Source organism: Xenia sp. Carnegie-2017, unplaced genomic scaffold (genome assembly GCF_021976095.1).
Source record: "Xenia sp. Carnegie-2017 unplaced genomic scaffold, XeniaSp_v1 HiC_scaffold_68, whole genome shotgun sequence".
Lineage (NCBI taxonomy): Eukaryota > Metazoa > Cnidaria > Anthozoa > Malacalcyonacea > Xeniidae > Xenia > Xenia sp. Carnegie-2017.
Window position 1 is genome coordinate 29,921 of NW_025813535.1, and position 13,187 is coordinate 43,107.

Here is a 13,187-nt window from a genome sequence, read left to right on the forward strand (position 1 = left end):
AATATTTTCACCTCCTTAATTTTCAGAGCAGATTGACATAAACCAAATTAGCCTATGTGCTGCACAAAAAAAAATAAGCATAGGGGTACACCTGTCTTAAAATTGCCTGTAAACCATTTAGATGACCACTCATCACAGATGTTTATCATAGATTGCTATGGAATACTTAATTTCGTGTTTTCGTGTCTCTTTGATTTTCTGTTGAGAAAATTTGAATATAGTTGATTCTGATGTGCTTCATTTACAATGAAGCACATCACATCGGCACATCACTTCTGTCACATCGTGTTTCACTTTAAGATGTTTTTCACGAGATTTCAATTTCGAAAAATTCGAATAACAAAATCGATGAAAAACAACATTCATAAGAAACTAAAATAGAGAAAAACTATGCAATCAATGTTGTATTTCTTGAAATAGATAATTATAAATAACAACATTCTCACTTCACAAATCAATTCAGTTTCTCTTCGACGCTATTTTTCTTTTTTGATCCTCTCATCTTTTTTCCTTGACGATGTAGAAAATTGTTTTATGATTAGGATAATTCAATTTAATGCATGGATAACATGGTTGACTATATAGATAATATGGTTCACGACATAGATAATACGGTTGACTGTATGGATAACAAGCTTGACTGTATGGATATGGTTCATCATGGATAAGACGGTTGACTATATGGATAATATGGTTCACTACATGGATAACACGGTTGACTATATGGATAACACGGTTGATTATATGGATAACACGGTTGACTATATGGATAATACGGTTCACTACATGGATAATACGGTTTACCACATGGATTATATGAAGACCACCATATAAAACAGGGTGACTTTTTGGATATGTAAATTTATAGAACTTTACTTGCAAAGTAATTTTGTCTCATGTTGAGCTTGTACTAATGTTTGAAATTACTCCTGAAATTCTGTTAATTGTGAAATGAAATACTGTAATGAACGGGCCTAGGAAGATATGATAAAAGAGAAGATAAAGAAGTAAAAATTTGATGGAAAATGGGTTAAAATTAAGCAACAAACCGAACCTGTTCAATATTGTTCTGATTGTATTCAATTTTCAAGTTCTCCAATGTCGTAAGTTCACGATTCATTGACTGAAATGAAACGATTTTGAATCAGAAAATTTCAATAAAAAATTTATAAGATAAAGTTTAATGGATCTTTGAGTACACCACATGATAGATTGAATACACCACGTGATGGATTAATACATCACGTGATAGATTGAATACAACACGTGATAGATTATTTACCGTAAAAACGTGTCACATATACACAAAGTTACAAAAAAACTTACTCTTACTTCAATCTTATTATGGGCAACTTCCAACTCTACTTCTTTATCCTTTTCTCATTTGACACAATCATCCATTTGATGTTTCTGTTTGTTTGTTTTCACCTTACCAATTCTCTTTATGATGCTTCTGAATTTCCTTTATTTCAGAATCATATGTTTTTCTAACCTTGTCGATTTCGTCTCCATTGTAACAGCTTCCACTTCCATCTCGCGTTTAACGTTTACATCTCTTCTTTTTCGCTTAAACCAAACATTTTCTCTCTTTCAAAGAGTTTTTAGCTTCACTATTTCCTGAAAATCTTTGCGCATCTAGAAGAAATAATTATTTGTTTATTTTCATGAAAAGTGAACAAAAATTGGCGGAATCAAATGATCAGTAATCGACGTTGTTTAGTTTGATCAACGTCATACGTACGTAGACTTAAAATTTATTGAGTATCCATTTTCACCTTACCAATTTCTCTTATGATGCTTCTGAATTTCTTTATTTCAGAATCATATGTTTTTCTAACCTTGTCGATTTCGTCTCCATTGTAACAGCTTCCACTTCCATCTCGTGTTTAACGTTTATATCTGCATCTACATGTACATCTACATCTAATGTACATGCACATCTACATTTACACCTACATGTATATGTACATCTACATTTACATTCACATTTACATCTACACAATTTACATCTACATTTACATCTACATGTACATGTACATCTACATTTACATCTAAATTAACATCTACATCATTTACATCATCATTTACATCTACATAATTTACATTTACATTTACATCACATGTACATGTACATCTACATCTACATTTACATCTACATTTAATAATCGTACTAATGAACAAACTTACCAAATGAGCAATATTTTCCAGTGAAACCATGACGACATTGACATTTATAAGGATCAGAACCAGGTCCATCTTTCAAATCAATTATCGCTTTTCCATTATTTTTCATAATTTCTTTATGTTAACAGGTGTCTATAAAAAATATAAAAGCTTTTAGATGTTTATTGTGTTAGATTAAATCCAAACAAATTTACCTCTCTTTGAGGATTTTGTAATTCATAAAATGTCCATGATTAATCATTGCAATTTGAATGTTGTGAAGCCGTTTGCTGGTCAACTGACAATTTACGTTTTCCATCGTTGTGTCTCTTCGAAAGTTCACTCAACACAAAATGGTTCTTATAGACATTTCAATGAACATGATATAATTGATGGAGAATTTGTTTCAAGTAGAACATCTTTCATAACAGAGCATGTCTCTAAAATGTGTCTTTAGAATAGATTATAATTGCTGTTTTCTGTTAATAAAATACTAAAAATTAGTTTATTAGGTTTCTTTCATATTGTCTTTTCTTACACAGTAGGAAAGGTGATAGAATAATTACTTTCAAAAATCTTTCAAAAGTAAATGTTTTGTTTGTCCGATAAAATTGGAGGATAGTGAGAGACACAGATAAAGTTAAGCTTTTATGCCTTGAACATGTCTTCCATGTCTATCGACGAAAGTTTTATGACGTTAAACTCTGCTTTAGAATGGTCATGCACGTCTTCGGCATGTCATTCATGTTTATTGATAAAAGTTTGATAGAGCCAAACAATGTTTAAAATGATCATGAACGCCTTCAAAATGTCAAACATGTGTATGAATAAGAACTTTGATAGTGTTGAAGGCTGTTTAGAAAAACAATCGTCGCAGGCGGCTGTGCGCCCTTCTGGTTACTAAATGAATAATTCATAAGAACACAATTGTCGAAAACTTGACTATGATCGAAGTACAACCAAAATTATTTGATTTACATTCTTGATAAATCGATAACTTTTTTCTTCTCTTAATGTTTCACATGATCATGCCCCATAATTCTTTTATGCTGGGTATTTTTGATAAGAGCCAATTTGCTGCAGGTAACCAAATTTTAAATTATTATTTTCACATAAATAATGAGCTTAAATTTAATGCTGTGACGAAAGAAATCTTTAAAATGTTTTAAAGTAAAACATCATAATCCGACGTTTTACCGATTGATAGTGAAAAATAAGACAAAACAATTTATCAGTGCTGCTAATGTCTGTAAGTGTTTACATGAATCCGAATGACTTTCAATCCCGATCGAAACGTGATGTCAATCCGTGTTTACATGAAACTAATTGTTGCACTCATTTTAACCCATTTAGCCTCTTTATTCACTTACGAGCTTCAATTTGCCAGAAGACACAATTCCATGGTATGCGTGCTTCGTCATTAATCACAATATCATTCCAGAATGAAACTCAATTCGCGTTTACATGAGATAAGTAAATTTCGATCCGGAATGAAACTAGAATGAACTCGATCCGATCGAGTTGTGACTCATTCCGATTCATGTAAATATGCAATAGATTTCTTTTAAAGTGGAATGAGTTCATTCCGGATCGAAACTCATTCCGATTCATGTAAACACCCTAAGTGGTGAATTATCTAACTATTAGTTGCCTTGGTGGGAGACGTTCACTGCTAAGAATGCTAGTAATCCAGCCAAAAGATATTTAGTAATTAGTATACTATACATAATTTTATAATAGTATTGTTACTTTTTGAGAATCATTTATAAATTAGAATTTATTGTAAAACTGAGTGATTTTCTTGCAGACCTTTGCTTTTAATCTGCCGAGTTTTGTCACACTTACATAGTGCAGTAGGAATGTGTGCTTATTTCAAATATAATTGTGATCATTACTTGTAAGTTATATGATTTTTCATCTTTTATTCAATTCAGTAAACGTTGTGAACGTCTATATGATAATTCATACGTGACTTATGTTTACATGGCTTCAGCCTCGTCAAGCCCCCTTCCTCTAAAAATTAGCCTTGGTCAGCACTGGTCTGTATCAATAATAAAGGTCAACGTCTTAAACGTAGAAAACGTTTATTTAAGACTTTTTGAATTTTGTACAATATGTTAAATTTATTCTCAAATTATTTTTTAATACCACCTCCGTGTCTTAAATGAAAAATAGAAATAAAAGTCACAAATTTAATGCATGAATGGCTGGAATTTTAGTCCCCCAAGCTTTTAAATGCAATCATTGATGTGTGAAACCAAAAATGCCAATTTAACGCAAATTCCACTATAATTTATGCTATCAATGACAAATATTTAACACCTCAATAACAACCTGCAAGTTTATTATGTCTAACATCTAATGGAAGCACAAGCAAGCGTTCGAAATTTTCTCTGTAATATGAAGTTTGTATTGCACTTGCCACAAAAGACAACATTTCCTTTGAAATTATTATTCGCTTGCGCGGGCCCTCAAAATCGCTGGGCTCCTGGCAACTGCCTGACGCCCTCCTCTTAATACAGCCCTACTTCAACCGTCCATAAAAATTGCGTATCAATTTCACATGCAGAGTGGATATAAGCTTTTTGAAAATAGTGGATTATAATTATTGTGTTTGATTTTCTTACTAAAAAGATAATTTGCATTTTTGGGTAACTTTACTTCTTATTGTAGGAAGGACTTTATGTAAGAAATACGAAACATACAGTTCGTCCAAACTCCAAAAATGGCGGGGTTTAGGAAGATTCTTTTGTTAAAATGTTTTCTTTCATTATTTGATTTATTTTTCTGTGAAAAACAACCTGATACTTTGAATGTTTTAAGCATCCTTCTTCCTTATTCTACGGCAGGCTCAGGTAACGTCAACTTTACTGTTTGGGCACAGAGTGGTTGCTATAAGTGGTTGCTATAAGACAGATGTGTTTACTTGACACTAAAATTAGCTATTTTCAGCTAAAAAGAGATCTTATATATTAAATATTTTATTTGGTGTGTGTAATCTCCTTAAATGCAAATGCAAATCGAAAATGCAAATGCCAATTGTAATCTTGTAATGTGATATATGTCATTGTCTAAATGTTTGTGTATTAATGAGGAAAGAGTAATTTCTCATTGTAACACAAGCACAAACATCTTGTATTAAAGATATATCTGCAATTTCAGCTGTAAGAGTGTTCCCTTTCACTTCAATACATTTAAGCAAAGATCATGATTTTATCTGATTTTTTTACTTTCAGTAACTTTCAATGTCATTTGTGCTGATGTATTTCAACAAAATAAATCGTATTCAAATCCAAAACTACAACACGTGAACTTTTATTGGGAAAATCACCAGAAGTTCTTCAAGTCTCGCTATGGTGATACAGATAATTTATTTTTTCTTCAATTGATGGCCTTGTCTTTGACTGGCAACTTATTACTATTCCTGGATCTTTGGATGCCTCCAGCATATTAAGGTAATGAGTACAACTGCATCAATAATGTATTGTCATGTTAGATAAGTATAATGAGTGCTAAAAATTTTTAATCACTTTGTATTTAGGATTGTCCCATTTGCTGAATCAATTAATGAAACCTCAGCTGCTATTTATGCTTTAGAAGCCGAGGTAAACTCTATGTTTACTACATTGCTGTTGTTGAAGTTGGACTTAACTCATGAAAATTGTTTATTTTAATACAGGCAGCAGCATTGTTGAAGGCAATAACAACAGGAACAGCGCTGGTCAGAGCAAAATTAAGTCATCCAACCTTCCAGGTTTGCTAAATATATAAATTATCGTTAATGTATTCACAACTTACACTAGACAGTTTAAGTTGTCCCATTTAAAATGATTTAGGCAATTTGTAAATTGTTGCGTTTATTGTAAATTTTGTGGGTTATGTAAAGGATCGTACTTCGTAGTACTTAAGTCTTTCTTGACAGCTTTATGCACGTATGAAACATAGTCCATACGTCGTAGATCAATTCACAAATCTAACAACGAGCCAGACAGTGTTGTTTTCCAATGTGCAAAAACAATTCACACGTATTCAAGAATTCCTATGTTATATAGTTTGTTACGTATTTTGAGCGTTTAATGAATTCTTATTTTCCCTAAATGGATTGATACGTACGTACGTCAGTCATAAAACATCCATAAAATGGACGGATACGTACGTACGTCAGTCATAAACATCCATAAAAATAAATCGGGGTGTTGAATTGTGAAAGAGAAAAGTCTTTCAGATCAACTTAAATTAATAGTCAAAGTTGGATTAAAGTTAAATTACGCTATATTTCTCCTCTGATAGCAATTTGATTTAAGAAGCAAAATTTTGTATATTGATTGTGTTCACGTTGTTGTATAACAATATTGACGATACGTGATTTTAATTCTAAAACAAAATGAAAGGATCACAGTCACAAAATCGTTCTGTGCTAGATTTAAAATGATCGTTATATATAAGAACTATTTACATGATAACTGTGACGTTTTTCTCTATGATTTGCATTGCGAGCGTGCAGCTGATAAGTTTAATGAATTGACTTTTAGGTGTTATCCTTTAAAAACTTTTAAGTCTTGAAATCAGTTATATCGACTAATTATTATAAGTCAAAAGATAAACGTTCTTTGAACCTGTGCAGTATCGTTCGATTTCTTTGTATCTTTATGATAAATACTGTACAAGAACACTTGCGATACATCGAGACATTTAAGCACTAGTTCATCGCGTGTTAACGTTTCATTGAGAGACTTAACTTGACGTCCAATATGTGCATGGCGTGCTTCTACATAACCATGGACATTACACTTCAGATTTTAAAGAGAAAATCGCTCAGCTTGCAAACCGTCGATTGTAAGACAAGAAGTGGTTATTTACACCATAAGCTTGTGATATGTTTTGTTCAAAATGTAAATTGAAGTCAATGGATGTTCTTCTCATAATACGTACGTGAATCAAAATTAAATTGGAGTCAAAAGACTGTGTTTTTTTTACATTGTCTTATCTTTGGATCCGTACTGTCAGTGCGACTTCTCTGCAATTTGCAAATAATTGTTAGAAACTTTATGTTATTTTTGTGAAAAGACTAATCACGTGAGTTTTGTTTTTTGGAGATGAAAATTATAACAATGTTCGTACGTAGCTTATAAGCGTATTTCCTTTGTTATGAAAATAAAGCAAAAATATCAATCTGAGCGTGAGTAAATTAGAAAACTTCGAAGAAACGTTTTGTTTCCGAAAAAATAGGAGAAAAGCTGCAATAACTGTTGCAATGTTTGGGTGGAATCAAAATGATGCAGTTTAATTATAAATAAAACATTTCAACTCAACATCGTCTTTTCATAAACATGGTTTTATTACGTATTAAGTGCCCCAACTAACAAAATTTTATTATTGTTCTTGAATAAAAATTTTAATTCTTCGGTCAAATCGTCGGCTTATTATAACGCTTTTTAAGTTGCCTTTTAATGAACCTTGTCCGTCGTGTGCGAGGTGGGTCTAGCCTAATTCTGACGTCATCCAAGGTAGTTGGCATATACTTATTTCGTATTAACGAATCCTGTGCGTGACGTCACAAAGATTAGCTGCTCCAGGCTTGGGGCAAAGTCATTGAAAAATGTCGACGCTCAATTTAATCTTTACCATAAAACAGAACGATTTGACAAAATTAGAAACTTTTCCATTTATCACACTAAAATGTATATCGCAAATGGAATTTATTGCTGGAAGGAAAACTCTAAGATTATTTAATGATGTTTCTTGTACTTTTACGTTCATGTTGTCTTTTAGGATGTTCAATCTGACGAAGTAAAGTTATTGGTGATTGATAACTTAATAATTCCATCGAGGGATGTCTACATTATGATAAATACTGCTGTCAAATACACAGTCAAAAGATTTCGACAAAACGCTATGATAGGTAAACATAATTACATTTTTATTCCCGTGCTGTCGTTTACTTTAATAATACCAATGATTTAAGAAAAGTATTTGTACAATTAAAATTGTAAAACATCATTTTATCATTAGATGTCGAAATGCCGTCAACACAATTTGAGTTTGTTCTAAGCAATACAACTGTTGCAGTTCTTCATTAAACATCATCTAATTTTATTGGTCGTGTTCTTGGTTATACACAAGTTACCCTCGTTGATAAAAGTATCTTTTTGTGTGTACTTCTGGACTGAGGGGTAGGTTTTTGTTCTTTGGTATGTACAAGTCACCCTTGTTGATAAAAGTATTCTTTGTGCACACCATGGACTGGGTGGGTTGACAATTGTCTGCGAGGGAGGGGAGGCTGGCTAACATTTATAGATGCATGTTCTTTATTAGCTTCTCTTAAAATCATTGTGTATGTACGTATTTCTGTTTCACTGTACAATACAATAGACAGCATGTACTTATGGTACGTCAGTAGATACTTGTAGTACATTACGTAGGTACTTTTATGGATACTTTGGTTTAATCTTTAACGTTATGATGAGACATGAAAGATCAAATATCTACAAGACAACCAACAGCTTATATTTATGTTGATGAACCTCATCTAGGTAATTCTTGAATTCATAACTGTTTAAAATGATTATGGACGTCGTGATTTGCACGTGTTTGATTCATTATTGAAGCGTGTTCGTGAGACGTCACTGAGCGCAAGTTGTGACGTTTGCAAGGCAAAACTTTTGGCGCCAAATTTTGTTTTCAAACACGAAACGACGTTAAAATTTCAAAACTTGGTCGAAGAAATTGCGTTCGAAAAGTTTTGAAAAATTGTTATTGATTTCATTGAATGAAAGAGTTAAAGCACATTTACCTGTGACATTTACACGAGTTTTACATGTTTAAGTTTTGTTTTGTAAAATATCATTGATATTTTCAGCTTAACGTTTATAGAAATCTCACAACTCTCGTATTAACTTGAACATTTGCTAAGTATTTGAAAACCACATCAATAGTCTTATGAAAGAAATCTTCAATTTTCGTGCGTTGCGCTGTTGTTACTGTTGCTTCATCACGTAAATATTCATCACGCATGTCATCACGTAAATATTCATCACGTAAATATTCATCACGTAAATATTCATCACGTAGATATTCATCACGTAAATATTCATCATGTAAATATTCATCACGTAAATATTCATCACGTAAATATTCATCACGTAAATATTCATCACGTAGATATTCATCACGTAAATATTCATCACGTAAATATTCATCACGTAAATATTTTACATAAACTCAAGAAAATCAAGAAAGTTTTCATGTAATGTTAACATTGAATGATTCCGTCTCTATGATTTTTAGGATTTTCTATCACTTCTGGCGATGTTTGGATCTTAGAAAGTAAACGTGAATATTTTGTCACAGTGAACGTCTTTGACAAACTTAATCATAAACTTTATGTTGGTGGTAACATTCAAATCACAACTTATTTCCAAAATCGCATTTCGATGTTTCTTATTCATCTGATAATGGATCGTATCATGAGACGAAGACGTTGACCAGTGGGAAAATAGTGCTGCGTGCTGTACTGTCTAAGATTACGGTAACAATTTGAATGTTTTGTGTTGTGTAGTTGACTACCATACATATGTACTACTATGTAATGGATATTTGTATGGATTACAAAGTTTATTTTCTCACTGATCAGATTCAAACGCTATACGTAAATCATACGTAAATGCCTTGTACGGTAGGTCGTTATACTAATAAAGTGAAGGATATCACAGTTTGTTTCATTATTGTGGAGGTTGATGCCAGCTTCAATAATGATTTTCATATCAATATTATTGTCAAGTTATGTAAAAGTCACTTACTCCATTTTATAGTCAATTATCACTGGAGAAATGCGGTCATCGATACCCCGTACGTGGTAAACAAGATGTTATTATTTATAATCCTGTCACCGTGACACCTGCTGTTTTGGCGTTTCCATGGATACTAAATGGTAGGGATCATTACAAATACCAACTTGAAGTATGTACATGAACCTAATTTACTGCATGTTGGGATGGAGGGAAGAGGATTTGACATAAAGAAATTGCTGCTGTTTTCGCTTGCCAAAAGTTTAACCAGTTATTTTACGTAGATCACGTTGTAACCAATATAAATACCTTCATGTAACATTGTGCATTACCTTTTTAGGCCACAGGGGGAGCAATACATGGCCTTCTGATGCTACGACCATTGGTGTCAACATTCGAGGTCTTCTCACTACGACTGCTGACACTGGATTCACTATTGTGAAGGCTCATGACACTGAGAATTTATTGCATTATGTTCAATCAAAGGTGTGTATGCGTAACTTGAAGAAGAAAACTTTAAATGTTTTTTAATTCACTTGTTGTATTTTAGGTTTATATATTGCCTCCGGACAACTTAAAGTTTGTCCTCAAGAGTTGAAGTTGAAATTGGTACAAAGTTAAAGATTCCTGTGTCTGCTGCTGCATTTTCTTTACCAGGTTTGTTGTAGATACGTATATTGTTTAACAAACATTTAATGTTTAGAATCAGTTATACGTAGTTCATCCTTTCGATAATACATGTTTAAAGTTAGATATAATTTATCCTTTTTAAATACTTAAAAATTGAAACTTTACGTACAAAAGTTTAGGCGTGATTATTAATTGAAGTTATTTAACTTATGAATAATTTTTTTAGAAAACGACGATTTATTGTTTTTGATGATTGTCGCAAAATGAAGCTTACGATATCTGTAATGATCCTTCAATATTTCAAGTACTTGGAACATCAGGTTTGTTGTTTACGTGGCGACTGATGATACTAATGTTATTTTTAAAGGGCATATGACTCCAAAAATTTACTATTCTAATTATATTTTCGTTCAACAGAACTTTAAAAATGGCAGTGTGTTTTGTAGAACTGTTTATGCATATCGTAGATATTGCGATATTAAAGTTTTTGTAATAACCGATTTACACAACTTTCCACGTCATTTTGCACAATGAGTTGATACAAGGTTTCAAACATCCTTTAGTTTCAAGGCAACTTTTTGTCAAAATTATGAGGAAATTTTTTTATATCATTAACTCCTCACAATAAAAGAAGCTTCTGTTCGGTTAACAGCAAGTATACCTGCTCTGTCAAATTTTCATTATGCAATGTGACGAAAACACGTTTTGTAAAGCGTCCATTACACAAACTACAGTATCTTGAGAGTGAAACGTGATGTGAATAAAGTTATGTTCAATGAAAATATAATAATAGCACAATTTTCGAGTCGTACATTTTGAATGACTTTACGTTTATTTAAGATAAAGTAGATGATTTTCTAACTCCTGGAGATACATCAGTGTACCGTAACGCTTTTTAACGATCGTCTCAATATTACTAATGTTTCAATTTTCAATATGAACATAATAGCCCAACATAAGACTTTAAAAAAGCAATCACAATAAAATATAAGGTTTTTCATTAATAACGTTTCGTCTTTAACTTAAGACATCTTCAGATTATATGAGATAAATTATATACGTAAGGTTTTAAATACAAGCATATATTACAGGGTGTTAAAATCATATGTGAGTGAGTAGGAAGTTTAGATGACGGAATTAAGGGAGAATGGCGGTATTAAAGAAGGTGAAGGGGATTGTTGCCTTGTTAAGTTGTTAAGAGGGTTTAAGTTTGATATATGAAGGCTCATGAATCATAAGGTCATAATTGTCGGAGGAGGAAGAGAGAATTGAGAAGTCATTAAAATTAGTAGAGTGAGATGTATTTTTATTTGGAAAGAACTGCAGATGGTGGTGACACAAGGAAGGTTTCTCATTAGGTAGGGATTCCTGTGTTCCGATTTTGTGTGTAAGTGGCGCGGTTTGACCCACATACGATGCAGAGCAGCATCGACACCTAAATGAGTATACAATACCAGATCTCAGGAGCTTGGGAACCCTATCTTTAAAAGGAAAGAAAGAGGAGAGACGCCTGGAAGAACGAAAACAAAGCGAACGTTGATATGAGGAAAGGCAGCATTGCAGAGTCGAGTGATTTGAGTGCGAATCTGAAGACATTGTAGGTCAGTGAATCGGAGACAGAAGTACATGATTTTTAGGAGCATTATCTTACTTTCTGTCTACACTTTCACTGGCGTCATTTACACACCAGAATATCGGAACACTTGGGAATCTCTCCTTAACAGAGAAACCTTCCTTATGTCCACAACCATCTGCAGTTCTTTCCATATAAGAAATACATCTCATTCTGCTGATTTTAATGACTTCTAATTCTCTTCCTCCTTCCTAATGTAATTTAACACCCTGTAATATATGCTCGTATTTAAAACCTTATGTATATAATTTATCTCATATAATCTGAAGTTATCTTAAATTAAAGACGAAACGTTATTAATAAAAAAACCTTTTATTTATTATTGTGATGGCTTTTTAAAAGTCTTATGTTGGGCTATTATGTTCATATTGAAAATGCTTTCCGCCTGGCAAATCTCTAGGATTTTAATGTTTAAATGTTTATTTTGATGAGTTTGATGATAACCCTGGTTGTACATCAGCGTGCTCAAAGCTTTGCGTCAAGGATATGTCATTGTCACAGCTGTATATCAATATAAAAATATTAATATTAAAGCAACTGTTACAGTAGCTGCGTATTTACCACTTAAAGTAAGGAAAATTCATCTACTTTTCTCTAACATTTTATTTACTGTTTCTGTTTTATCAAATTTCAACCTCAATGAGAAATCTCACACCATTATTGTCACGTTATAAATGTATTATCTTTAGGCTCTCGATCCTGTTGACGTTGCTGTTGTCACCCTTGGTTCAGCAAAGAACTTTATCATACAAGGTGGACTCTCAACCATGGGTTCATGGTAGATCAACACATTATGAGAAAGGTACGTAACCACGTCATTTATGGTTTCATGTCAGATCTACACATGAGAAAGTTAATCACATCCATTGTATTACTTTAGTAACTTAATATATTTTGTACTTCATTGAACTCTGAGAAGTTAGCTCTGATCTCAATAAGAACTGATGTGATACCACAACATCCGTTTGGTGAAC